This window comes from Mustela nigripes, chromosome 12, assembly GCF_022355385.1.
Source record: "Mustela nigripes isolate SB6536 chromosome 12, MUSNIG.SB6536, whole genome shotgun sequence".
Classification (NCBI taxonomy): domain Eukaryota; kingdom Metazoa; phylum Chordata; class Mammalia; order Carnivora; family Mustelidae; genus Mustela; species Mustela nigripes.
This window is the reverse complement of record NC_081568.1, coordinates 148,430,963-148,443,872: the sequence shown is the minus strand read 5'-3', so window position 1 is coordinate 148,443,872 and position 12,910 is coordinate 148,430,963. Positions and strand designations below refer to the sequence as shown.

The window sequence follows — 12,910 nt, the reverse complement described above, 5'->3', positions numbered from 1 at the left end:
GTTGGTGGGAATGCAAGCTGGTGCAACCACTCTGGAAAATAGCATGGAGGTTCCTCAAAGTGTTGAAAATAGAACTGCCCTATGACTCAGCAATTGCACTACTGGGTATTTACCCTAAAGATACAAATGTAGTGATCCGAAGGGGCAGGCGCACCCGAATGTTTATAGCAGCAATGTACACAATAGCCAAACTATGGAAAGAATCTAGATGTCCATCAACAGATGAAAGAAGATGTGGTATATATACACAATGGAATACTATGCAGCCATCAAAAGAAATGAAATCTTGCCATTTGTGACAACATGGATGGAACTAGAGTGTATCATGCTTAGCAAAATAAGTCAAGCAGAGAAAGACAACTATCATATGATCTCCCTGATATGAGGAAGTGAGGGCTTAATTGGGTAGGAGAAGGTCTATTTCTGGGCTCTCTATTCTGTTCCATTGATCTTGTGTCTGTTTTTGTGCCAGTACCATGCTGCCTTGATGATGACAGCTTTGTAATAGAGCTTGAAGTCCGGAATTGTGATGCCACCAACTTTGGCTTTCTTTTTCAATATCCCTTTGGCTATTCGAGGTTTTTTATGGTTCTATATAAATTTTAGAATTATTTGTTCAACTCATCAGGGCTTAATTGGGTAGGAGAAGAATAAATGAAACAAGATGGGATTGGGAGGGAGACAAAACATAAGTGACTCTTAATCTCACCAAACAAACTGAGGGTTTCTGGGACGAGGGGGGTTGGGATAAGGGAGGTGGGGTTATGGACATTGGGGAGGGTATGTGCTTTGGTGAGTGCTGTGAAGTGTGTAAACCTGGCAATTCACAGACCTGTACCCCTGGGGATAAAAATATATGTTTATAAAAAATAAAAAAATTAAAAAAAAATATCTTGCACAAACATAATGAACAAGCAACATGCCAAAATATATGTGTCACATAAAAAGCAGTTCAAAGAGGTTACAGTGATAATCCCTACATTAAGAAAAAGGAAAAAAAAATTTAAAAAGAAATCCACACTTTACATCTCAAAGAAATAAAAAGGAAAAAAAAACCTAAGCCATGTGCAAGCAGAAGGAAGAAAATAAACCTTGAAACAGAAAGAGATAAAGACAAGAAAACAATAGAAAATATTGATGAAACTAAGAGCTACTTTTCAAAAAAGATATTCAAAATTGACAAATTTTAATCTACACTGAGAAAAAAAGATAAGATACAAATAAATAAATTGAGAACTGGTAAAATAAAGGATTTTGTATTCCCCCAAACCTAGAAGAAATGGATGAATTCCTGGAAACATACAACTTTCAAGACTGACTCAGGGAGAAAATGAAAAAATATCTGAGCAGATAATGATGAAAGAGTGAATCAGCAATTAAGACTCTGAATAAAGACTAATTCTACCAAATATTTAAAGAACTTATACACATTTTTCTCAAACTTTTCTAAAAAATTAAATAGCAAGAGACACCCATTCTGCACGTTCAGAATTAGTTGTGGACTAAAGCCTGAGTGGACACTAGAAAAGAAAAAACATTATAGGCCAGTATCCTTAATGAGTATAGATACATTCCCCCCACCCCAAATGCTAATAAACCAAATACAACAGCATATCAAAAGGATCTTTCATCAGGATCAGGTGAGATTTATCCCTAGGAAGCAAGCATAATTTCACATGTGTATAATAGATCACATAAACAGAATTAAGGATCAAAATCATATGGTCATCTCAGTTGAAGCAGAAAAAGCATTTGACAACATTAAATGTGTGTTCATGATAAAAATGTTCAAAACATTGTGTATGGAAGGAAGGGAACTCAACAAGCTCTCCTGCCCTGGTGTCAGGCTCTGTCTTTCATGTCTTTACATTAGCAGAGTTATTAGCCAAGTTGGGTTGTAGGAGCTCTCTCAGTCACCTGCTCCAAAAAACAGAAGGTGACCATGATCAGGCAGATATCAGTAGTCTCCTGGTAAGTTACCTCACCCTGGGGAAGGGGCCAGCAGAGACGGTTACCTCTGGGACCATCCTTAACTGGTTTCAGCCCAGGATGCTCCCAAAGGAAGGAAGCAAGATGTGTTGGGTTGTGGTTGTTTTAGGAAGATACTAAAGAGAAGGTAGGAAGTGGTGCTGTGAAGGACAAGGAGATTTTGAGGGTATTCTTCTCCGGTGCTTTTCCTACTCAGACCTGTGTAATTTTCTCAAAATGGGGGTGAACCATCTTCAATTTCTTCATTCTGATGGGTAGGGCTCCTACAGCATTTGCCTGAGGATTATACAGGATTATTTTGAGGACTTTCAGTACAGAGTCCCAGAAGTGGATGGGGGTGTTCTGAGACACATCCTGCTATATTCTACCTGGAGATGCTTCCTCTGATGTCAGTGCTCAGACCAGTGAGAAGTCCACATTCAGCAACTGAGTCTGGCCCCTAAGATGGGTGCAGACACTGCCTGCAAATTTGCTCCTTGTGGATGCCCAATGTGCCAAGTTCAGTGGCTAACTCACTTCCATCAATGGGGATCAGAGTGCAGATGCCATCTATGGTGGTGTTCTTGACCCAGCTGTGACCTTACCTGTTGTCAATTTACCTGTCTCAGCTAGGTGAGGGTGTGAGTCTCTGTGTGTTCACTACAGTCTGGGTGATTTGGGGTAGCCGCTTAACTCTTCAGTGATTGTCATGCCCTCATTATCATGAAGGAATAGAAGGTGATTGTGGTTGGGAGTGAGGCCCCAGGGAGGGCACTGTGTGACTGCCACAGAGTGATAAAGAAGGTCTGTTTTATAGTGATTCAAAGGGAGCAATGCCCCCCAATGTTTATATCAGCAATGTCCAAAATGCCCAAAATGTGGAATATATTTCAGCCAGCCAAAAATGGTGAACTCTTGCCATTTGCAATGATGTTCAAGGAACTAGAAGGTATTAAACCATGTGAAATAAGTAGTCATAAAATATAATGATTTCAAATATATGATTTCACTCATATGTGGAAATTAAGAAATAAAACAGAGGATCATAAGGGAAGGGAGGGAAAAATAAAATAAGACAAAATCAGAGAGGGAGACAAACCATAAAAGACTGTTAATATAGGAAACAAATTGAAGGTTGCTGGAATGGAGGTGGGTCGGGGGATGTGGTAACTGGGTGATAGGAATTAAGGAAGGCACTTGATGTAATGAGTAGTGGCTGTTAAAGGCAACTGTTACATTACTAAATTCTATCTGAGAAATTAACAATACACTATACCTTAATTAGATTGACTTTAAATAAAAAAGGAAGATCTGTTTTACAGTTTCCACCAATATTGCTATGCCCATAAAAAGTTATGAAATATTTCTCTGGCTAAGAGATTGTGAATTTGGCATTGCCATCCTTGAGTCCTCCCCTGGGGGAGAAAATGACAGCTGAAAGGTTGAGGAGAGGAAAGGCAAGGCTTATTTTAGTGAGCCTGTTTCAAGGGACATGGTCAACCATGAGGGCTGCACATGGTCTCCTTGCGTAGGATGAGGAGAAAAAGTTAGTGTAGGGTGGGAGGTTGGGGGACCCGGGTGGTGGGTATTATGGAGGGCACATATTGCATGGAGCACTGGGTGTGGTGCATAAACAATGAATTCTGTTATGCTGAAAAGAAATTAATAAAAAATAAAGCTATCAGGAAAAAAAAAAGTTAGGGTTTCCCTCCTGTGACCAACACCACGGAGGAGGTAGAAGTCTATGAAGTCTGGATTATTCCTGCCCCAAGATCCCAATGGGGGCATCAGCATGGGCCTTCCAGGGACCTTCTCCCTGAGAGACATTTACCACACCAGGCTATCAGCTGGATTGCAAATGTCCTACCTCAGTGAGTCCTTTCCTACCTTTGTAGTTCTCCTATCCAAGTTTGTTCCTATAATGGGGGCAGTGGGAGGAAGAAAGAGGAAAGAAGCTGACTCTTTTCCTGTCCCTGCTTCAGGTGTCTCACTCGGCTGGAAGAGGAACTGAGCCAGGGCAGGGAAGATTTCTATTCTACAAAAGTCTGGAAATTGCATATTACACTAACTGGACTCTACTCATCTGAGTGGGACCAGGAGAGAGGGTATTTCTAAGGTCATTTATTTATGAAAAGAATTGATTTTCCTTTTCTGAACAGAGGAAATATCCTCATAAATCATACCTCCTGACCTTTTAACATTGACTTAGGAGCAGCAAGTCTCACTCTGGACCCTGAGGTGGGCATACTAAGGCATCAGGCCCCCATCCACTGGTTGCCAAGGACACTGCAAACCAGAGCCAAATACACCACCAGTCCCAGAGTGATTCTCACACACTGCTGGAGAGCAGCCCACCCCAAGGATCCCCTGAGTGAGAGCTTTCTGCCACTACAAAGAACCCCATCACTGCCAGGGTACCTGAGCCTCAGAGGATTTTCCTACCTTACTACTGACAGCTGTAATTGGCTGGCTGTGTGTGCTCCTCTGCATCCATAGCCAGTTGTCAAGCTCATGTGTGAGCCTGCATCTTTTCCTTGCCATTGCTTCCACCTGGAATTTCAGTCTCTCTTGCCCAGTGCTTCCTCCCTGAATGATTTCTCAGTCTTTGTCCCATCATAGCAGTGATTGTCTCTGTATGTCAGATGTTGGACATTTCTCTGATGTCCCCAAAATATGGCAAGAGGGAGAGATTCAGGACCTAGTACATGTAGAAGAATATACACAGCAAAAATCTGGGAAGAACTGAGATATTTTTCCATTTTAAATCTTTTACTTTCTTGTGTAGTCTAATGATCACCTATATACTGAAAAATCACCAGGAAAAAAACCCAGGACATTTCTAATAACCCATACTGACCTCTGTGTTTCTATTCACTCCAGTTCTGTCCACAGCCTTTATGTATGAATTTCATGAAGCATGTGTTTATAACTGCTTTCTTTGACTTGTTATGTTACCACTTAGGTATGCTTACATATCATGTATGTTTAGTTTTCTTGAAGCTTTATTTAAGGGGTATTCTATGGGTTCTTAATATTTAATCTCAACTTATACTAAAAGATTCATTCTTCATCATATCCCTATGTTCTTTCTTTCAACATTATGTACCTCAGCTTACTTATCCATGTCAATACCTTTCATTTCCTTTTTCACAATTATGAAGACATGTTGCTTCATGGAGCACATGTCCACCTGTCTTCTGCTCATTTTTGCAGAGTGACTCTTCAGTATAGTGTCAGGAGTGGATTTGCTGAGTCCTAAGGTGTATAGATGTGATTCAGCCATATTGTTTCTTCAAAGTGATTATATTAAATTACAAACCCAGCAGGCACCTGATTTTGTCCAACTTTTAATTTTTCTGACTGAATTAATGTATGTTGTTATTTTGTAGTACACAAATATACATTTGCCTCATTCCTAGTTAATCTCTGGTACTTTTTCTACCTCCCCCCCCAATATGTTTCTATTTCTGAGAAAGTTCTGTTCACGTCTTTTGCCCACTTACATGCAGCATTGTTTCACTTTTTCTTGATGATTTCTGGAATTTAAAAAATGTTACTTCCACTGATCCTCAGTTGACTAACTTTATGCAAATATCTTTTGCAGATTTGTGGAGATATTTAACTTTCTTTTTGTATCTGTTTTCATGAAGAGAAGCTTTTCACTTTAATGTAGTCAAAGGTATCTCTTTGATCTATCTGTTTTATACAGCTGTCATCCTGGTGTCTTTATATGGTATCATCTTGTTCAAGACATCTTTCTCTAAGAACAGCTGTATTTTCTTGTATTTTCTTCTACAGTGTCCATTTAAGATTTAGGTCTTAAATCCATGTGGAGCTGATTATCATAAGTGATGTAAGCAGAGATTCAGTAACCTCTATCCATATGGAGAACTAGTTTGTCAACTCCATTTACTAGATGGTGGCTTCTATACCCATTGGCATTTCATGCACTTGTCCTATGCCACAGAAATCCTACACAAGGCTCCGTGTCCCTTTCTGTGGGTGAGTTGGTCTATCCCTGTGCCAGCATCCAACTTTCTTCGATACTATATCAGTGAAATAAATCTTATCTGATAACAGCAGATTCTCCCATGTTCTTTTTCTTCTAAGGAACTTAGGTATTTTCCTTTTGATCTTCCATATAAATCTAAAATTTCAGGCTCTTTCCTCCCTCTCTGGGTCTCCCTCCAAGCTGCTTGTCAAATTTCCTCAGAATGCTTCCTGGTAGATTAAGGTGTTCATGAGATGTGACCCCATGACCTGGCAGAGTCATCTATGTCTAAGTGTTACATTGTGGCAGCCAGAAGTAGGGCTCCTAAAAATGAACAAAACAGAAAGAGAAATGATAGAGTCCTCTCCTTTCTGACAGGAAAGGCTTCTCTTGTATTGGAAGCTTTGGATACTTGCTCACAGCCTTCTTCCCTATCCCCAGTCTTCCCAACAGATTCATGGCTAGATGGCCACACAGGAGCCATTGGAGACCTGCCTCCCCTGGCCTCTGGTGTTTCTCTGCCTTCCCCCCAACTCCCTGAGACACTTGTGGTCACAAACCCTTCATGCTTTTTCTTTTCCTGGAACTGCTTGTTTTGTGTAGAAATAATGGTTTCACTTTCATGTAAATGTGGACCTTAGAACCATCAGCCAAATCTTCCTGAGGGAGGGGCTCAAGTCAGAGGCTGTCATCATTCTTGTTATCACTCTTTACCTAGGGAGAACAGATGTTCTGTAGCCCCTTTCTTAGGGCAGTGACCTCAGGAGCACTCAATGCCTACATTTCCTAGGCAGTATAAGCCTCTGGATTGTTCCTGTGCCAGGGGCTCCAGGGAATACTTGAAAAACACTCAGCATTTTCTGCTGTGTTACTGGAAACATTCCTGAACTCTATCATCAGAAGCCTCTCTTCTTTCCAGAACTGGTGAGTGAGCAAAATGTGTACTTGCAATGATGGGATACTGGCTTTCTGCTTGCAGGGTTGAGGTGTAGGTCAGATGGGTTGAGAGTTAAGGTTTCATCCACCTGCTCATGTCATCCTCTTTGAAGAGAGAACCATAGTCTGAAAATGCCTCTTTTCTTCTTCTTCTTTTTTTTTATAGTGAAAAAATTTTAAGAAAATTTGGAATAAGCAGAGTGTTTATTGGGTGTCTCCTTTGGAAACTATGCCATCTTAAATGCAATCTAGCTTTTCATACCATAGAGCTATTTTAAAACTCAGTGAGTTTTAATTATTGGTAGCAATGCAAAATAATTCTTTTTTTTTAGAATTTCTTTGCATCCATTCATACTATAACAAAATATCACAGACTGGGTGGCTTATGAACAGAAATATACTTCTCAACCTTCTGAAGGAATGTACATCTCCCTGTCATCTCATGTGGCAGAATGTGCAAGTTAGTCTCTGCAGTCTCTTAATCTGGGGGTGTCTGTGGGATTAATGCATTCATGATCCCCCTGCCCTCACGACTAAGGAACCGCCAAAAAATCCACCAACTAATATCAGAACTTTGAGCTCATGCATTATTTATGGATTTTGTGGAGGACACATTCAGTCCATAGCAGTCATATAGCTAATTTCTACCTGCACAGGTTCAGTTGCCTTCCTACCCTCACCTTAGAATACAGCACTCTTACATCATTTTAATATTCATTTCAATATTCTTGAACTATAAATGTCTCTTTGGGAATATCTGTTTAACCAGTAATGTCTTCTGCCTGTTTCCTTCATTAGTAATCAGATAAATAAAATCTTTAACACATGTTTATTTTATATTTCTTTGAAACTCATGATTCTTCCTCTTTTGAAAATTGTCTTTGCAGGACATATAGGAAGTGGATGAGCACTGAGCACATTCCTACTCTTAAAAACCCACTGGGAGTCCCTGAGAAAACTTACATGTATAAATATTTTTAAAATCAGGGTTTTCTCACTCATAAGAGGCCACATCATATGTAGTGATGATTTCCTTGAATTGCCATGATTTAATCAGATATCTCTATTTCAAGACTGTACAGTATTGAATTGGGAAAATTAGAGGTCTTATTTACTTCTCCTGCCACTTCCTGTCACATATTCTAAATTGCACCCAAACTCTTCCATGAGGTAATGGACATTAAGCTGTCATGGAGTAATTATTACCAGAAGGACTATGTGCTTGGCTATCCCTCTTATGGAACACACATCCTGGCAGAATTTTCTCTGCCCCCTGCCTCTACCAAAACACAACCCTTGACCCTATTTGCTGCAGGTTATGTGAACTGAGGTATGTGTGCTATTCTGTGCTCTCTAATGTGCTGGCCTGATTGATTCCTCCACAGAATGGAAAGGGGTATGTCTCAGTGTTATGGTTTTAGGCATATGCAGACTGCATTAGTTTCTCATTGCTGTGTAAAAAAAGTAACCCAAAATTTGTGGCTTAAGACAACAACGGATTTATTGTCTTATACTTCCAGAGGGAAGTTGTCAAAGATGAATCTTAAAGGAGCTAAAATCAAGATGTCAGTGGGTGATGGGTATTAAAGCGAGCACTTGTGATGAGCACTGGTTGTTATAAGCAAGTGATGAATCACCAAATTCTACTCCTGAAACCAAATATTACACTATATATTAACTAACTAGAATTTAAGTGCAAACTTGAAAATAAAACAAAATAATAAAGTAGAGGTGTCAGCAATGTTGGTTCCATCTGAATACTCCAGGAGACAATCCATTTCTTTGTTTCTCCAGCTTTTGGAACCTGCCTGAATTCCTTATCTTGTGACCCTTCTTACATCTTTCTGGATCTTCACTTCTATCTCCATCTGCATCATACCACCTCCTTTTCTTCATTTGGCCTTGCTTCCTTCTTATAAAGTTCCCTGTGGTTATATTGAGCCCATTTGGATAATCCAAGAAAATCTTTTCATCTGAAGATCCTGAACTTCTTCATACCAGCAAAGTCCCTTTTGCTATGCAAGGTCACACATTCACAGGCTCTGAGGATGTGAACAACTTTGGGTACTGTTACTTTCTATTCCACAGGCCTTGACTCTTGTAACATATGAATCATCAGAGTAGACAACAAGTAGTTTCTACTGTAGCACGAAAACAAAATTCATCAGGAAAAGTAAATCAGAGTAACGTTAGTAAGTGTGAGAGAATGGGAATCGGCTGTTGGGACCTGTGTGTTTCCTTAGCTCACACTATGTGTCTATTATGCTTCTCCATTTGTCTTCCTAATTCACTTTCATTTTCCCACAGACATTCCACAGTTAACCAGCATGGATTAGTTGCTATTTGACTTCCTGGCAGGAAAGAATTTTCAGCAGTTGGCCACCAACTTTGTCCCTCACTACACCACATTAATCAGTAAGGTAGGGGGAATCCTCTCTCAGGAAAATCTTGGTAGAACTCAAGCAACCCTTAAAGAGGCCAAGCTAAAAGATGTGGCTTACATAACTGAGAAATCACTTGTGGCAGCAAAGAATGCTCCACTGGATGTGGCTGTGACTGGGGAATCTGGCATTGGGAAGTCCAGTTTCATCAATGCCCTGTGAGGACTTAGTTATGAAGAGGAGGGTTCTGCAAGTGTTGGTGCTATGGAGACTACCAAGAAGAGAATGCCCTATCAACATCCCAAATATCCCAACGTGACCTTCTGGGACCTGCCTGGGACAAGAACCCCCAATTTCCAACATGAATATCTAGAAAGGGTGGAATTTGCTACCTATGACTTCTTCATCATGATTTCTTCCTCTTGGTTTAGCCTCAATGAAGCTTTGCTGGTCAAAAGCATCAAAGAGATAGGCAAGAAGTTCTACTTTGTTAGAACCAAGGTGGACAATGATTTACATAATGAAGAGAAACGCAAACCCACATCTTTCAAAAGGGAGAGAGTGCTTCAGCAGATACGAGACAACTGCCTGGCTAACCTCAGCCACATTGGCATGCCTGTGCCATGCGTCTTCTTGGTCTCCAACTTTGATCTGGATGACTTTGATTTCCCAACACTGGAAGAGACCCTGCTGAAGGAGCTCCCTGTTCATAAGCACTACACCTTTGTGCTTCTGTTGCCCAGTTTGATGCTTGTATTGAGATGAAGAGAGATTTGCTCAAGGAGAAGATTGGCTGGATGCCCTGAAATCATTTGCTTTGAGCTTCATCCCCTTCATGGCCTGCTTTAATGGCTTTGATTTTCCCCAGCAGGAAAAGTGCTTGAAACATTACCAGAGTCATTTTGGTTTGGATGAGAAGTCACTCAAAGGGATTGCGGAGAAGCTGAGCATGTCTTTGGAGGATATCAAGCGTTTCATCAAATCCTTGAATTTCCGGTTCCTTGTGCAGGATGACAACATAGGAGATAAGGCCATGAAATGTGCTGAACGCTATTGCTCAGTAAATGGAGACCTGCCATCCACCATCTTCCAGTTTTTTAAAACCTACTTTCTACATTTGAAATTCATCAATACAGTGGCTGATGATGCTAAATTCTCTTGCATAAGACTTTAGAGAAAGTAAGTCTCAGGAGATGCCAAAGAGATGGGTCAGACTGCCTAACTGAATAACAAATAGGCCTCAGGTCTTTTGTTCTGTAGGTGGGGTGGAGTCCTCCCCCCTGCCCCTCGCCACACCAAGACCAGATCTTCTCTATGATAGAGAAGATTGTCTCCATTGGACAAAAGCATTGCTCCATATTGATACTCCATTGCTATACAAAGGGGATTTGCCCATGGCATTTTTTTTGTACTCCCTAGGCTATTTCGCTGAAATTATGACAGAAATGCACCCCATAGTTTTCATTAATCTCCATGTATTATAAGGTAGTTTACATTTGCTTCATTTACTCAGACAATAAACATTTGGTACAATCAATATAACTGTGTCTTTTGTTCTTTTCTATGAATGATTTTCCCCAGGCCTCACGTCAATGCCCTCCTCATCAAACCAAGGGAAATTCATGAGTCAGGGAAATGTTTTGTGAATACTGTAGTGTATAGTTTAGGGCACTATAGCAGGGAGGAGGAAGCTCAGAGAAGATCAGGGAAGTGTTCTAAGATGTCATATTGTCATATACTACAGGAGAACACAGTATTTCTAAGACTTTGCAAACACTGGATGGGATGAGAGACCTGTGAATAATTGGACAATAGGGACAGGAGATATAAGAGAGTAAAGGTGAAATAGGAAAGCACTGGAAAGCAAAGATGAACTCAATTAGGCAATTTGGAGGAATTTCCACATCAAGCTCCCCATCACTGGTATAGGGTAGATGCTTTATGGTGTAACAGATGTACATGGAGGTGACTGTCCCTCAGATCCCTTATTACACTGAAGGTCTACCCCACAGAATGAACGGCACAGGGGTAAAGGGGGGGGTGCTACTGGCCCATAATTTCCTGACTACTCCTTGCTCCCCCATTGCTCAGAGTAGAGGTCTGCAGGAGGGCAGAAGAGAGTCTGTAAGGGATAAAAGATTCTTTGTACTGCCTCATAAATAAGATATGTGAAATATTCAAAGAGAAGGAACTCTTGGCCTTCTTGTATAGCCACATTGCATTTAAAAATGTGCCTTAGATTTTGATGTGTGTTCCCAGAGCAAAATTCACACTGGCAGGGCCCATGTTGCTTACCATCTTGCTACCAGATCCCATCTATTATAAAGAGCATGGGCACTGAGGAAATCCTCCTCCTTTTTCATCTCATCAACCTGGTGTCGCTGGCAATGTCTTATACAACCTTGTCCTTTTCTAGAAGTCATGAGCTTCTCAAGATTCTCTGGCCTTTTTACTTCCAATTCATTTGCCTTAAATTAAGACAGAAAAAGTTAATTTCAAAGGATCTTTTTGAGTACTTTTGGGAAGACACTTGTGATTAGAGCAGAGTTATAAAATATTTACAGCTGTGGGGCTTATTTTAAAGTTCCTTTTTTTTTCAGATGAGACAGAAAAATAAATCTTTTGCTGTGGGAAAGAAGAACTCAGAAGAAGGTGAAAGTAGGGAATAAGTTTTAGTGCTTTGGTTCTATCAGACTCATCTCAAGGTTACCAAGAGTGTTCATGTGTCTGGCTGGCATTCATGAAAGGACTAAAAGATTCCCCTGACAGTGAAAAACATGAAATAGGGGGCTATTAAGAGGGTAGAGGGATGTTAGGGCTTGGGAGGAAGAGATAAAACTATGAAGGGTCTCCCATCCAAGACCTGTGAACCTAGCCAATCAATAATTGTGAGCAGTTTTGGGTGCTTTAATGTCACTGTGCAAGACTCAGTTGGTTTCTGTCTGGGGACTTCTGAAGTTCCTCTAGGAGGTGTTGTGATGAAGATTGACTGTCACTTTATGCATCTGGAGTGATCCCTATCATTCAGCAGGCCTCAATATCATTTTTCTGTGCCTTAACTTTTTTGTTCTCATTGTGACCTCTCCTTGAAAACAAAATTCCTTTTCCTGGCCTCAATTTGGAGGTAGTGGCTCAGATAACCAGAGATATGATGTTGATGAAAGAGGGAAAGCCCTCCCCATTGATCTTTTTACTCCTGTGGGAATGCATACTGCAGTCTTCTCACCAGCTGTGTCAGTGGTAGTACAATCCTTGTCCTAACTTCTCTTCAGTTCAAGAGATGACATATTGGTTCTCCAAAATAGACCATTTTTGGACCAGGTAATGTGAAAAGCCCAGCTCTCAGGCCAGCTGGATCTTTCTCTCCTACTGTACCAGCCCTAAGTCAGCATAGCAAGGGAAAAATGAAATCATTTCCTGGGAGTCATCATCAAGAAAGGGGAAGGTAAATGAAGACATACAAATGGCTATCAGACACATGAAAAAATGTTCATCATCACTAGCCATCAGGGAGATTCAAATTAAAACCACATTGAGATACCACCTTACACCAGTTAGAATGACCAAAATTAGCAAGACAGGAAACAACATGTGTTGGAGAGGATGTGGAGAAAGGGTTCCCCTTTCTCCACAT

The 12,910-nt window shown here is 40.6% G+C and overlaps 1 pseudogene; it reads left to right on the top strand.

The window, feature by feature from the left end:
* Positions 1–9,222: 9,222 nt before the first annotated feature.
* On the top strand, positions 9,223–10,798 carry LOC132027437 (interferon-gamma-inducible GTPase 10-like; annotated as a pseudogene).
* The last annotated feature ends 2,112 nt before the right edge of the window (positions 10,799–12,910 follow it).